This window comes from Pelophylax lessonae (assembly GCF_965119305.1).
Source record: "Pelophylax lessonae genome assembly, chromosome: 2".
NCBI classification, from domain to species: Eukaryota; Metazoa; Chordata; class Amphibia; order Anura; family Ranidae; genus Pelophylax; species Pelophylax lessonae.
Window position 1 is genome coordinate 266547965 of NC_138769.1, and position 12681 is coordinate 266560645.

The following is a 12681-nucleotide window of genomic DNA, read 5'->3' on the forward strand; positions in this document are numbered from 1 at the left end:
CTGTTTATTATTGTAATTTTAAAAAATTGACTTTACAATCACTTAAGCTTGTCATCACTTCAGCAACACTTTCTGTCACACTTCCCGCCACTGAACTTAAACAAGTTTATCATTTAAATTGAAAAAATTGACTTTACAATCACTTAAGCTTGTCATCACTTTAGCAACACCTTCTGCCACCGAACAAATACGCACAGCGCCCTATTGCTGATGTGCAATACCCCATTTGCTGATTTGACGCTGACGACAACTACCTCACTAATCACCACTGCGATGATGTGTACTTCCCCACTTGTGAAGTCACTGATGAATGCTTCTGAAATTCATCTCGTTGAGCCAATGGAAATACTTTTTCTAAACTAGTTGTATTACTATGTCCAAATACCAGGCTGTCGGCATCCCATTTAATTATTATGCTTTTTTTTGCTGACATCAACGTTATCCCTTGCCCATAACCCACAGATGGACCTCACTCTTTACTTCCTGCTTCAACTAAATTTAATTAGACAGTGCCCTTCAATCATCAGTTGACAGTGCACCTGACTGGCATTCTCCAGCTATAAACATAATATCATCAATATAGCAAGCACAACCCAAGTATTGTTTACTTCTGACAGAGAGTTATGCGTGATATACAGCAGGCTAAGCAAGGGTATGGTTAGTGTGCTGCCTGTCAACTGAATGTGTTCTTCAGATCTTTTATCATCTCAAACCCAAATTGTCACTGGGTTTCCTAGCAACCATCCTGAAAAGAAACATGGAAGGATGTAAGGGAACCACAAGCTTATGACTGATGAAGGGAAACTGGTTATTGAGGCACTGTAATAAACCCTAAAAAAAAAAAAAAAAAAAAGACAGGTAGAGGACAGGTCCACTTACATGCACAGATTAATACAGCAGCAGTCTGCACATCTTGGATTGCTTACATATATAGCATAATAAATTACAGGAAAAAGGATATACAAATATAGCATCTTGTAGTTAATAGACATTATATATATATTATATCATCCACTTTAAGACCAGAAGGATTTGCCCCCTTAATGACCAGGCCCTATTTTGCGATTCGGCACTGCGTTACAATTGCGCGGTCGTGCGACACTGTACATACAACATTTATGTCCTTTTTTTTCCCACAAATAGAGTTTTATATAGAGTCCAATTTGTTTTTTTTTGCGCTATAAACAAAAAAAGAGCGCAAATTTTGAAAAAACAAAATACAATATTTTTCACATTCTGCTATATGACATTCTCAAAAAAAAAAAATTAAAAATCAAAAATTTTTAACATTTATGTGTTTTCTGCTACATATTTTTGGTAAACAAAATAGCAATTAGCGTATTTCGATTGGTTTGCGCAAAAGTTATCGCGCCTACTAACTACAGGAAAGATTTATGTCATTTTTATAGTTTTTTTTTTTTTACTAGTTATGGCGGCGATCTGCGATTTTTTTTGCGGGACTGCGACATTGCGGCGGACAGATCGGGCCCCTGACATTTTTGACACTTTTGGGGGGACCAGTGACATTACTACAGTAATCAGGGCTAAAAATATGCACTGTTACTGTAATAATGCCATTGGCAGGGAAGGGGTTAACCACGTGAGTGATCAAGGGGTTAAGTGTGAGCCTAGGCAAGTGACTCTCACTGTGGGGGGGGGGGGGGGGGGGCTTGTGAAATGAACATAGAGACATGTGATCCTATATAGCAGGATCACATGAGCTCTGTGATCATTCCAGGGAGAAGGACGGTTGGCTGTGTTTACAACAGCCGACCTTCCTTCTCTCTCAGCGGGGAGCGATCGCGGGTGTCAGGCGGCAATCGGAGCCGCCTGACACCCGCATTGGCTTCCCCGCTGACGATCAGGGGTGGGAGTGTGCCGGCGGCGGCGCGCGCTCGCCCCCTAGCTGCCCCCAGACGAGCGTTTTGCCTGAACGAGCCAGCCTGCCGCAGTAAATATACAGTAAGCGGTCCGGAAGTGGTAAAATTATATTATATATATTATATTAGGAGTTGTTCTCATGTAAGGGTATCCCCCCTCCCGTTTGAAAAGCGATCTGCAATGTTGCCTCCTCACCGCCTAATTTAACCCTGAACCACGGCACAGCACCCTGTGTACACAGTTACAGGGCAGTTGCGGAATGGCCCTATACACCTAAACAGTTTAAGGTTTGCCGCAAAGCATTGCATCTGCATTTGCACCATGGTATGTGTACAGCCCTGAGCAGCTGCATGCCCTTCTTTAGGAAGGTGGTAAATCCATGGCTCAACTGCCTGATTTTACTACCCCCTGTGTGAACAAGCCTTTTGTTTTTGTTTTTTAGATTTGTCATATTCGTTTATATTAAGTGCTTAGAGATAAAATATAGATTTATTTCAGCCACTTGCATAATAACACAGAAATGTGTCCACTATATTCGCTACAGGTTGGCATACAAAGCTCCCAGCACAGCCTCTTCAGAAGCAGTTATGCCCTACTGTCTGCTTGCCACTGGCTGCTGGCACTGCCCCTACCTTTACCCTGCCTTTTGTGTATATGATTGCAAATCAGTAGGTTTGGAGATGGAACCTGCCCCTCCTCCATTTCTTCCCTCCTTCTATTCACTGCTTCAGCATCCCACTCACATCTTCCAGAGAGAGGAGAGGAGAGGGAGAGTACAGCCTGCAGTGCCAATGAAGGAGGGCAGTGTGGGTGTCAATGAGGGATTGGACTTGGCATCAGGATATAAAAGACTGAAGGTATAATGGTTTCACACATCCACCTGCACACATAACACAGCCTTCCTATGTTGCAAGCAGAAGAGAGAAGGATTGCAGCTGTAAGGAGAGCCCTGAAGGTACTGTATACTGTTAGGGGTATATTTAATGGCTTAGTGAATAGGATGTTGTTTATTATATGGACTATCTACAGCAAATGGTTAACAAGGTCTATGAAATAGATGTTTTACGGAAGAAGCCAATCAGGCCTTGTCTATAGCAGGATATTGGATCTCTGTACACTAATATGCAACAGAGGAAATCTTTGGCTTTAAAGCAAGAAATATATTTTTACTGTTGTTGTCAGAAGCGGCATTATGTTTAAAAAATATTTCACTTGGCAATCCAACAATCTGTGCATAAAAAGATTCATTTTAGCCATAATTAGTCATTTTTTTTCTGTACAAAGCTTAATGTTACAGAATGCATCTAAAGGAGCTTCATTATCAGCTTATGTTGAATTATAAGGAGAAGATCCATGCACAGAGCTGCACATTGCTGTGTGGCTGACATTTTCTGTAAATGGTTTACAAATCCACGACGAATATTTACCCAATTACAATGTAAAAATGCATTTGATTTGCCTTATATATAAAGCGATACTCATGCGTTTTTGTGTGGTTGAATCGTCTTTTCTCATTTTCCTTTGTGTTGCTAATGTGGAAGTATCTCACCTTTAACCGAGACTGGGAAAATACAGACTCCTATATATATTTTAAATTGGTATTACATTTTACAGATTTCTTTCCTCTGTAACGCTGAAGGTCTCACCTTGCATGCATTTGCCTGTCCCTGTCAAATGTTCGAGGCATAATTTGGTGCCACATGTTGCAGGCCTCCATAATCATCACCAGACATTCACAGCAAATGATGGTGGGCTAATCATAGAAGGTATAAGATAGTGATGCATCATGCACATACCTCACATTCAAAAAGAAAATAAAAAAACAAAAAAAGCAGAAAATTCATCCCTGCAACTCACAATTGTGTTTCTAAAATTGCTACATGACATGCAAAAAGAAAAAAGTAGACATATCATCAATGTGCCTTTTTATTAAAAATAGATTTTTGATGAAGGTAGTATTTTTTTTGATCTATATCAACAAACCGCTATTGTTATTTTGTCACATATATATATTTTACTTGGGCATTGGCTCCTATTATTCCCCAATTCATAACATCATTCTGTACATTATGTTTTATTACATCCTATTATTCTTCCTTTACACATCAGGTCCTTGTCTTCATGCTGTACTGATTTCATATAAACCTTTTTCGTATGTAAAATGCAACATCTATGTCATGACAAAGGCTGTATAAGGCATATATACATATCTGTTTTACTGGCTCTCTGCCCTGACAGGCCTCATTTGATGGCTGTTTCCATGGAAACGGCACATTTTCTATCTTTTTGTGACAGGTCTGATGGTTTCTCACTGCTGTGTGAGACACATTCAGCACAAGATGGAGCTCCCCTCTCTTAGGTTCTCATGACTATGCTTGTATCTCTTTCTATTTTCCGTTAGTCTGCCACCTTCTTTTATTTCCTTTATATGCATTAGCTGATTAGCATTCGCAGCGACTTAGGAAAAAAATTGTCACATTTTAAAAAATGATATGCCGTGAGTAATGTATTCGATTTGCAAAATTTGCATTTGCAATGAAAGAATTGTAAGGTGAATTGAAAACTAAGCTACATGTAAAACATATAAGGCTGTGCTAAAAATAAAAGGGGTGTAGTCCATAATCAGCAATCTGTAAAAGCCCTTTGTACCATCACACAATATTGCCCCCACCATTCAGCATCATTTGTTTAAAACATAAACAGCAATCACAGGAAAGCACATCTACATTACTATATACAGCACAAGGAGGGCAAAAAAAAGAAAAAACCTTAAGCAATGAATTGGAGCCAGTCCATGAAATGGACAGCACCATGGTAAGGGTGGAGTCAAAACATAAACCTCTTGAATGGGAATGACACACACATGGCTAGTTTTTGTATTCAACAGTGATCTTTACTTTAAGTGTACTGTATGGAACTCCAACAATGAACGTCTCTGATTTGTTCCCTTTTGGTCTGATCAATATATCACTGAAAGTATTTTGTTATATTTGCAAAAAAATAGATGTTACTCCAGCGAGAAATCTTGTAAGCAAATAGCTTACTGTACTCTCAGCCTCTGGGCTGTTATCAATTAGCTTGGTTCTCTTTTATCTCTATGTACTACTAAATACTCCCCCCCCCCCCTGTTATGGGGAAGAAGGTGTTTTGTAGTCATACCAGTGTTATCTAGTAGTAATATACTTGCTTTCCTATGGAGGCCATGCTCCTCAGTTCAGTGGTCACCCTTGGACAGGAAGTACATTAATGGTAGGATTACCAGGTTAAAATATAGGAAAAAGATTGTGAAACAGAAAACTAATGTAGCCATCACATCTAAGGCCCGATAAGCTTTGATATCAATTTATTTGCTTTAAAATTAAGCAATATATAAACAGGTAAATTCCTTTTTTTAACTAAATTGTGAAGCATACAGTTGCCAACTGGCCACCACGATGAGAATAACTCCCAATATGAAAGTATATTCACTTTATTAAGTACGAAACACAATAAAAGTATTGAAAAAGCAATTCATCTGTCTGATGGAAAATGACTTAGCAACCATTGCTACAGGCATGTACAGTCTAGCTAAATTATGCTGTCAGCAACAGCTCCACCCCAATGGAAAAATGGCATCCAAGAGGCACAGGGCAACAAGGTAATGAGAGGGCAAAAAAACATTTTGAAGAGCCCACTGGCCCAGGGTAGGCTGCTCAAGCAAGGCTACCCTACTGTGGGTGCTCCAGCAGGTTGCCAGGAAAAGACATGCATAGATGGAAGGAGCACCAGACCAACAGATAATTCTTTTTTTTTTGATATTGTGATAAAAGATAAAAAAGGTGACAGACATATTGTGGTATCTGTTCTTAGGGAAGGATTATGGTAATTATGTTTACGTCAAGCCCAGAACTCTGGTAAGAGTGGGGAAGGATTAGAATTCTTCTTGGGTTTTACTGCTATCCAGTGCAATGTTAGGGAGATTTACCCTCACTTCCTGTCCTGCTGGCAATGCTTTTACCAGAGAGGAAGCGACAGGAAATCTGCTACAAGGAGACAAGTACAAATCTAAGATGTTGGGTTGCTGTTGCTTTTAGGGAGTTTCCCTCACTTTATGTCTAAAAGATCAGCATGACATGAAGTGAAGGTAAATCTCTGTAATAGAGACCAGGAAGAGCAGTAAAAAATGTGGCAGGGGTTCTAACCCTTCCCCATTCTATAGGCAAACAAAGAAAATGTTTTGGATAGACATACACTTCTAAGATTATATCTTTAATATATTTAATACAAAAGGTTAAAGCTATTAAGTTTAGACGACATGGGGCTGGGCGACATATATATTTTTAATACAAAAATTAAAAGAGCTACTCTGGCTCATAGATGTAGCACCCCCCCCCCCCTCATTTGGTGGTGCAGAAGGACTCCCTATGTATTAATACAGGCTAATATTTCCCTCTTAGGGTCTGGTCCTTTGTGTATGGTGAGGGGGCACCAGTCACTTTAGTCTTTTTTTTATTGCTGGACTCAAATCTCAAAATAGCACAACAATAGTCTAGGTATTTTATGAGCAGTAGACCTATTAGGAGCAACCTCATGGTACATCTTTGACCCTATAAGAGCTCTCATAGTTGGGCAACCACAGTCTCTTAGGTTGCAGTGCATCTCTAACAATTCTGGCTCTTGACCCTTTAAGGGCAATCTAGGATTGGCAGGTGATAAATACTTATCACAATTTCCAGGAATAGCTTCTATCCAGCTCCTCTGCCACATTTATCAGCAAAAAGATTCTTCACAAGCCCAGCTCTCTCCAGATATCCAGTGCATAAGGCTGCCCAAGTTCCTAAGCATCATGTCCCAGGCTGAGGCAGGGCCCAAGTGGAGAGACACTGCATTACACATCCTCCCCAGAGCAAAAGCCCAATAGGTAGAAAACACTCTGGAAAGTTGACCCAAATATTTATCATCTCCTAAACAATACCTTTGAACAAGGGCATCAGGCAGGAGAGACTCTAGGCTTTGTGAGGCCTTAGACATTACTTAGGCGTGAGTGCTGTCTCCTAAACTTGAGACTAGCTCCAGAAGTCTCAGGTTACACGAGAGGTGAGTGTGACCAGGCTTTTAAAGCTGCCTGTGCACAGCTGCGTTAAAGTGTCCTTTTATGGGTCTTATAGGCCATAGATTATATAGTCCTACATTTTTTTATGGGGATCCCGTACTCCCAGACTATCCTTAGCTATTCTGAAAATACCCAATGCCATAGGAGGACTTGCGCTTCCAGACTTGAGGTATTATTATTTTGCCTCTCAACTGATTTTTCTTCATTGACGTTTTTTTCCCAAGAATCCAAATGCGACAACTGCAATGGAGGCCACGTCACTTAAGGCCTTACTTAATATGCTCTATAGGGGAGGAGTCCCAGGTAGAGAGGTGGAAACAGTTATGTCTCTTCTGGGGAAGATTTTTTGTATATGCTCTCATATTATGGGTGACACCTCCTTATCAATGTCCCCTAACAACCCTCTATGGTTTAACCCATCCATAGCAGATTTTTTTTTTTAAGCTAGAGGGTGGCTTCTAATGGGCCCGTTATGGAATCAAGTATGTTCATCAATTATTCCAAGATGGGTAACTATGCACTTTTGAGCAGCTCTTTAGGTAGTTCGGGGTTCATAGGACATGGCACTTTAAATACGCACAACTCTGTCATGGCACGCCAGCGCAGTTTGGGAGCGTGGTTGTCCAGCTCAAAAATACTCCATTGGAAGCTATTTTACAAGATCCAGATCCTGTTAAGCAAGTCTCCAGGTATTACGTGGCTTTGGGATCCAGGGATTCAAAACGAATAGAAAAACTAATAGAAAGGCTGTTGTTGAAGGAGATGTGAAAGGAGGAGCTTGATACATACCTCACCACTGTTATTGCCTATGGGTAGGATGATTCAATTAAGATTCTTACATCAGATATAATACACCCCTGTACATTTGTTTTGTATGCATAAGAGAGATTCCACAATATGTCATAAATGTCAGCTGAGTGAGGGAACTTTCCTTCACATGGTGAGTGTTCCAATGTAAGGCCTTTATGGTCTATGATGACGGAGTTCATTGCTGACAAGTTTGGTCTCCCCAATACATGTACCCTCTTGCTATGTCTATTGGGAGTTATTGAAGATGAGGAGATGGATGAGGCTACAAAATGGTTTCTTAGACTGCTTCTCTTTTATGTCCGTAAACTCATAGCAAGGAGGTGGATATATGCTGAAAATCTGACGTTGAAGATGTGGCTAAATTTAGGTAAAGCAGACATACCGTTATATCAAATAACGTATGAGGCCTGGGGTTCTTCAAAAAAAATTCAGGAAGGTTTGGTTTGGATGGGTTGAGTCTACTGATATGCTAGAGGGGGAGGTGGATGTTTGAAGTTCTTTGAGACAAGATGTTAATTTCCGTGATGTCTTTGCAGAGGGCATTTTATTACACACTTGACGGACCAGGGGGTAGTGGGTTTTGATATTTTGTTAAAATTTGTTCTTGGGTTTTTTTGTTTTACATAGAGGTTATGGCCAGTTGCTGCCGCTTCTGGTGGGTAGGGATAAAATGAAAAAGAAAAATGGTATCGTTATCAGACTCTGAAGTGCACTTTTGCTTCGCAATAGATGTTGAGAGAGTACAATTGGTGATTATAACTTGTATAATATAGGTTTCAGTAAATGTATACTGTATACCTGATGTCACTGTACTGTATACTTATGATGTATTGCTTTGATACTGATACTGCTGTGTGGTAATAAAAAAACTAAATAGAATAGAAAAAAGGGTCCTGTCACCTCTAAAATAAAGTCACACTGCAAATCAAATGTTCAGCCGCCGCAGGGGCCGGCTTAAGTGAGACAGGGCTCTTAACACTGAGCACAGCAGCGTTAAGTTCCCCTGTCCCTCAAAACTGGGGTAACTTGTTAGGCAAATTAGGTGGCCGTGAGGCCTTAGGTGACTGCCTAATTTGCCTAATTAAAGAGCCACCTCTGACCTCGGGGGTTGATGGGGTCAAATACATATTCTTAACTCAGCGGTTTTACTTCTGACACTGATTTGTGGAACCTCCTCACAGGAGCAAACAACCCAATGAGCTTACAAAAAACCTGCCTAATCTATAGTCTAAAATTTAGAAAACATTGATAGATGCTTAGGCTGGATACAGCCTAGCAACAAACACAGTGAATTGAATTAGGGACACAACAGCTTAGAGTAGTGTCCCTTCATACACAGCCTCTCATACTTTAACATAAGTGTGCAATGTGCTGTCTAATGACGCTTTCACACTGATGCAGTGCAGTGTTCCTGCAGCTCACTGTACCCACTGTTTCCGTGCAGGTTACCTGAGCTTTGCCACAGAAGATCGGGCAGCTTTGGTGTGTTTTTTGATCACTTCTCCCACAAAGTCACAGTTTACTGTATAAAGGTAAGCAAATTTTGGTTGGTGCTGTCACTGATATAGTCATTACATTGGCGGCAGCAAAAGGGTAAACCATGTCTTCATGAGTTGATGGGCCTTAAAATGCAACTCTGAGTACAATACAATATACATCCATTCTTCAAAATGTGTATTTAAAGTGGAACTACACTGCATCTGAGCACCACAAACCAAAAATGCTATTTAACCACTTGCCGGCCAGCCGCCGCAGTTATACGGCGGCAGGTCGGAAGGTTCCCACGAATCGCTGTACCTGCCCGGCGGTCCGCGGGAGCGATCCTGGGAGGGCCCCCCGGAGGCACACGTGCGCGCCCACTTGCCAGTGGAGAAGCCAATCACTGGGCCGGCGCCAGCAATCGCTCCCCGTGAAGAGAGAACGGCGGTCTGCTGTTGTAAACACAGCACACCGTTGTCCTCACAGGAATCAATACAGAGCTCCTGTGTTCCTCCTATTTAGGAACACAAGTCTCTGTGTTGATTTCACAAGCCCATCGCCCCCAAGGTTAGAAAACACTCCCTAGGCTCACACTTAACCCTTTGCTCGCTCCTGGGTTAACCCCTTCCCTGCCAGTGTCATTATTACAGTAACTGCATTTTTTAGCACTGATGACTGCAGTAATGTCACTGGTCCCCCCAAAAGTGTAAAAAATGTCAGTTAGGGGTCCGATCTGTCTGACGCAATGTCGCAGTCCCGCTAAAAATCGGGGATTGCTGCCATTACTAGTATAAATAAATAAATAAATAAAAATGACTTAAATCTTTCCACTAATTTGTAGATGTGATAACTTTTGTGCAAACCAGCCAAAATACGTTTATTGGGATTTTTGTTACCAAAAATATGTAGCAGAATACAAATTGACCTAAAATTATGAAAAAATTAGATTTTTACATTTTTTTTCTTTTTTTGGAATGTTCTATAGCAGAAAGTGAAAAATGTTGCTGTTTTTTTTTTTTTCAGAATTGACGCTCTTTTTTTGTTTATAGCACAAAAAATAAAAAACGCACAGGTGATCAAATACCACCAAGAAAGCTCTATTTGTGGGAAACAGGGTCGCACAACTGTGCAATTGTCCGTTAAAGTAACGCAGTGGCGAATCGCAAAAAATGGCCTGGTAATTAAACACTTTTGGACTGGAAGGATTTGCCTCATTAATGACCAGGCCATATTTTGCGATTCGGCACTGCATTACTTTAACGGACAAATGCGCGGTCGTGCAATGCTGTACCTAAATAAAATTAATGTCCTTTTTTTTCCCACAAATATAGCTTTCTTTTGGTGGTGTATAGAAATAATAGTAGCGCTGAAACAATCTAGAAAAGTTCCTAAAATGCAATAAACCATGGATATCCCCTAAAGTGACAGTGCGGAAAGTAATTCAGTCCTCATAATCATTAGTTGATTATTCACATAAGTCTATTGACCAATAAATCTGAACATCAATTCCCTTCTCCAGTTCAGAAACTTAAAAAGTCCCATATATTGCTAACAGCAATCATTGGATATATACAGCAGAAACGCCAAAGCTTCGTGTCGTCTGGGAGGGTCACCACATATCCACCACCAAGTGCAGGGGGTCAATTAGAAATGGCCACTCACCGGATATATATGCTCGCTTACTCTCATAAATGAGCACACTTCGCATGTATGTAACAACTCCACATAGGAAAAGTCAAACCGAGCCAGGGATGGTCCCAAATCCAGTGAGGTAGTCCTCTTGCACAGTTCCTCCCAAATATGTGGAAAACAAAAAGATATCCCCACTAGTGCAATATGTCTGAAATAATTTTATTGCCAATAAACCATCATACATTGCACTCACTTGTCATGGTGTAACAAAAAGCTCATTCTCATAAAAGGCAGTATCGGGGCCTCCACTTCTATTCCGATGTGGCTCCACGCCAGATCGGGTAGTCCCGGAAGTCCTTCGCTGCCGTCAATCACGATTGGGTGCGTCGTCTGGCCACGCCCCGACGCGTTTCGTCACTTCCTGACTTCAACTGGGGGCGCGGCCAGAACAGCGCACCCGACCTCTTTATGCTCCGCATTGTAAGCGGCGCACCCAATCACAAAGCGAACAGGTCAACCGGAAGGACCTCTTTGTCAGCTTCCGCCGGAACGTAAACATATACTAGAGGTTTCCCCCGGATGTTCCTTCCCTACCACCTTTGCAGACACCGAACCAAATGGAAACTACGCCCCTTGGTCTAATCCTCTAAGCCGTCCTATAGAGGCGTATAATCGGGTGGTCTGTTCGCTTGTGCTCGACCGGGCCTTACTGGTGGTAATTAAACCAGCAGCTGATGCCTCGATCGATAGTGTACCATACACAGTGCCCCTTTTTTTTGATCACCTGTGTGATTTTTATTTTTTGTGCTATAAACAAAAAAAAGCGACAATTCTGAAAAAATCAACATTCTGCTATATAACATCCCCCCCCCCCCCAAAAAAAAATGTAAAAATCCAAATTTTTTTAACATTTTAGGCCATATTTTTTTCTGCTACATATTTTTGATAAAAAAATTGCAATAAGCGTATATTGATTGGTTTGCGTAAAAGTTATCGCGTCTACTAACTACTGGAAAGAATTATGTAATTTTTATTGTTTTTTTTACTAGTAATGGCGGCAATCTGTGATTTTTTGTGGGACTGCAACATTGTGGCGTACAGATCGGACCCATGACTGACATTTTTGACACTTTTGGGGGGACCAGTGACATTACTACAGTAATCAGTGCTTAAAAATATACACTGTTACTGTAATAATGACACTGGCAGGGAAGGTGTTAACACTGTGGGTGATCAAGGGGTTAAATGTGTACCTAGGGGCGTGTTTCTAACTGTGGGGGGGTGGGCGTGACTTGTGAAATGATCACAGAGACCTGTGTTCCTATATAGAAGGATCACAGGAGCTCTGTGATCATTCCAGGGAGAAGAGCGGTCAGCTGTGTTTACAACAGCTGAAAATTCTTCTCTCTCAGCGGGGAACGATCACAGGTGTCAGGCGGCAATCAGAGTCGCCTGCCCCCTAGCCGCCTGCCCCGTAGCTGCCTGCGCGCGACCGACGTATACCTATTGCGGTTCGCGCAATAGCGGCTGCCTGCCGCAATATAACTGCTGTGGGTGGTCGTAAATTTGTTAAGGGGGAAAACCTACTGGTCCTGAATTGGTTAAATCATTTTTAATATTCAAAGCAAATGCACCAATCCATCCATGTGTCCATACTTTATTTTGCTGATAAAACGCTTTGAAAAACACCCCCTAACATTTCTGGCCATGGCCATCTTGAGAAGGGCAGATGACTCAGATAGCATTTATTTTCTGGAATCCATCTGCCCTTCGCTCATGCATGCAGG

At 41.3% G+C, this 12681-nt stretch overlaps 1 protein-coding gene across 1 annotated transcript in view; it reads left to right on the forward strand.

The window, feature by feature from the left end:
- Nucleotides 1-2590: 2590 nt before the first annotated feature.
- LRRN2 (leucine rich repeat neuronal 2) overlaps nt 2591-12681 on the forward strand; it is a 64716-nt gene continuing 54625 nt past the window's right edge. The window contains exon 1 of the mRNA XM_082247745.1: nt 2591-2836. The gene's annotated coding sequence lies outside the window, so the exon portion shown is untranslated. The remainder of the gene's footprint in view (nt 2837-12681) is intronic.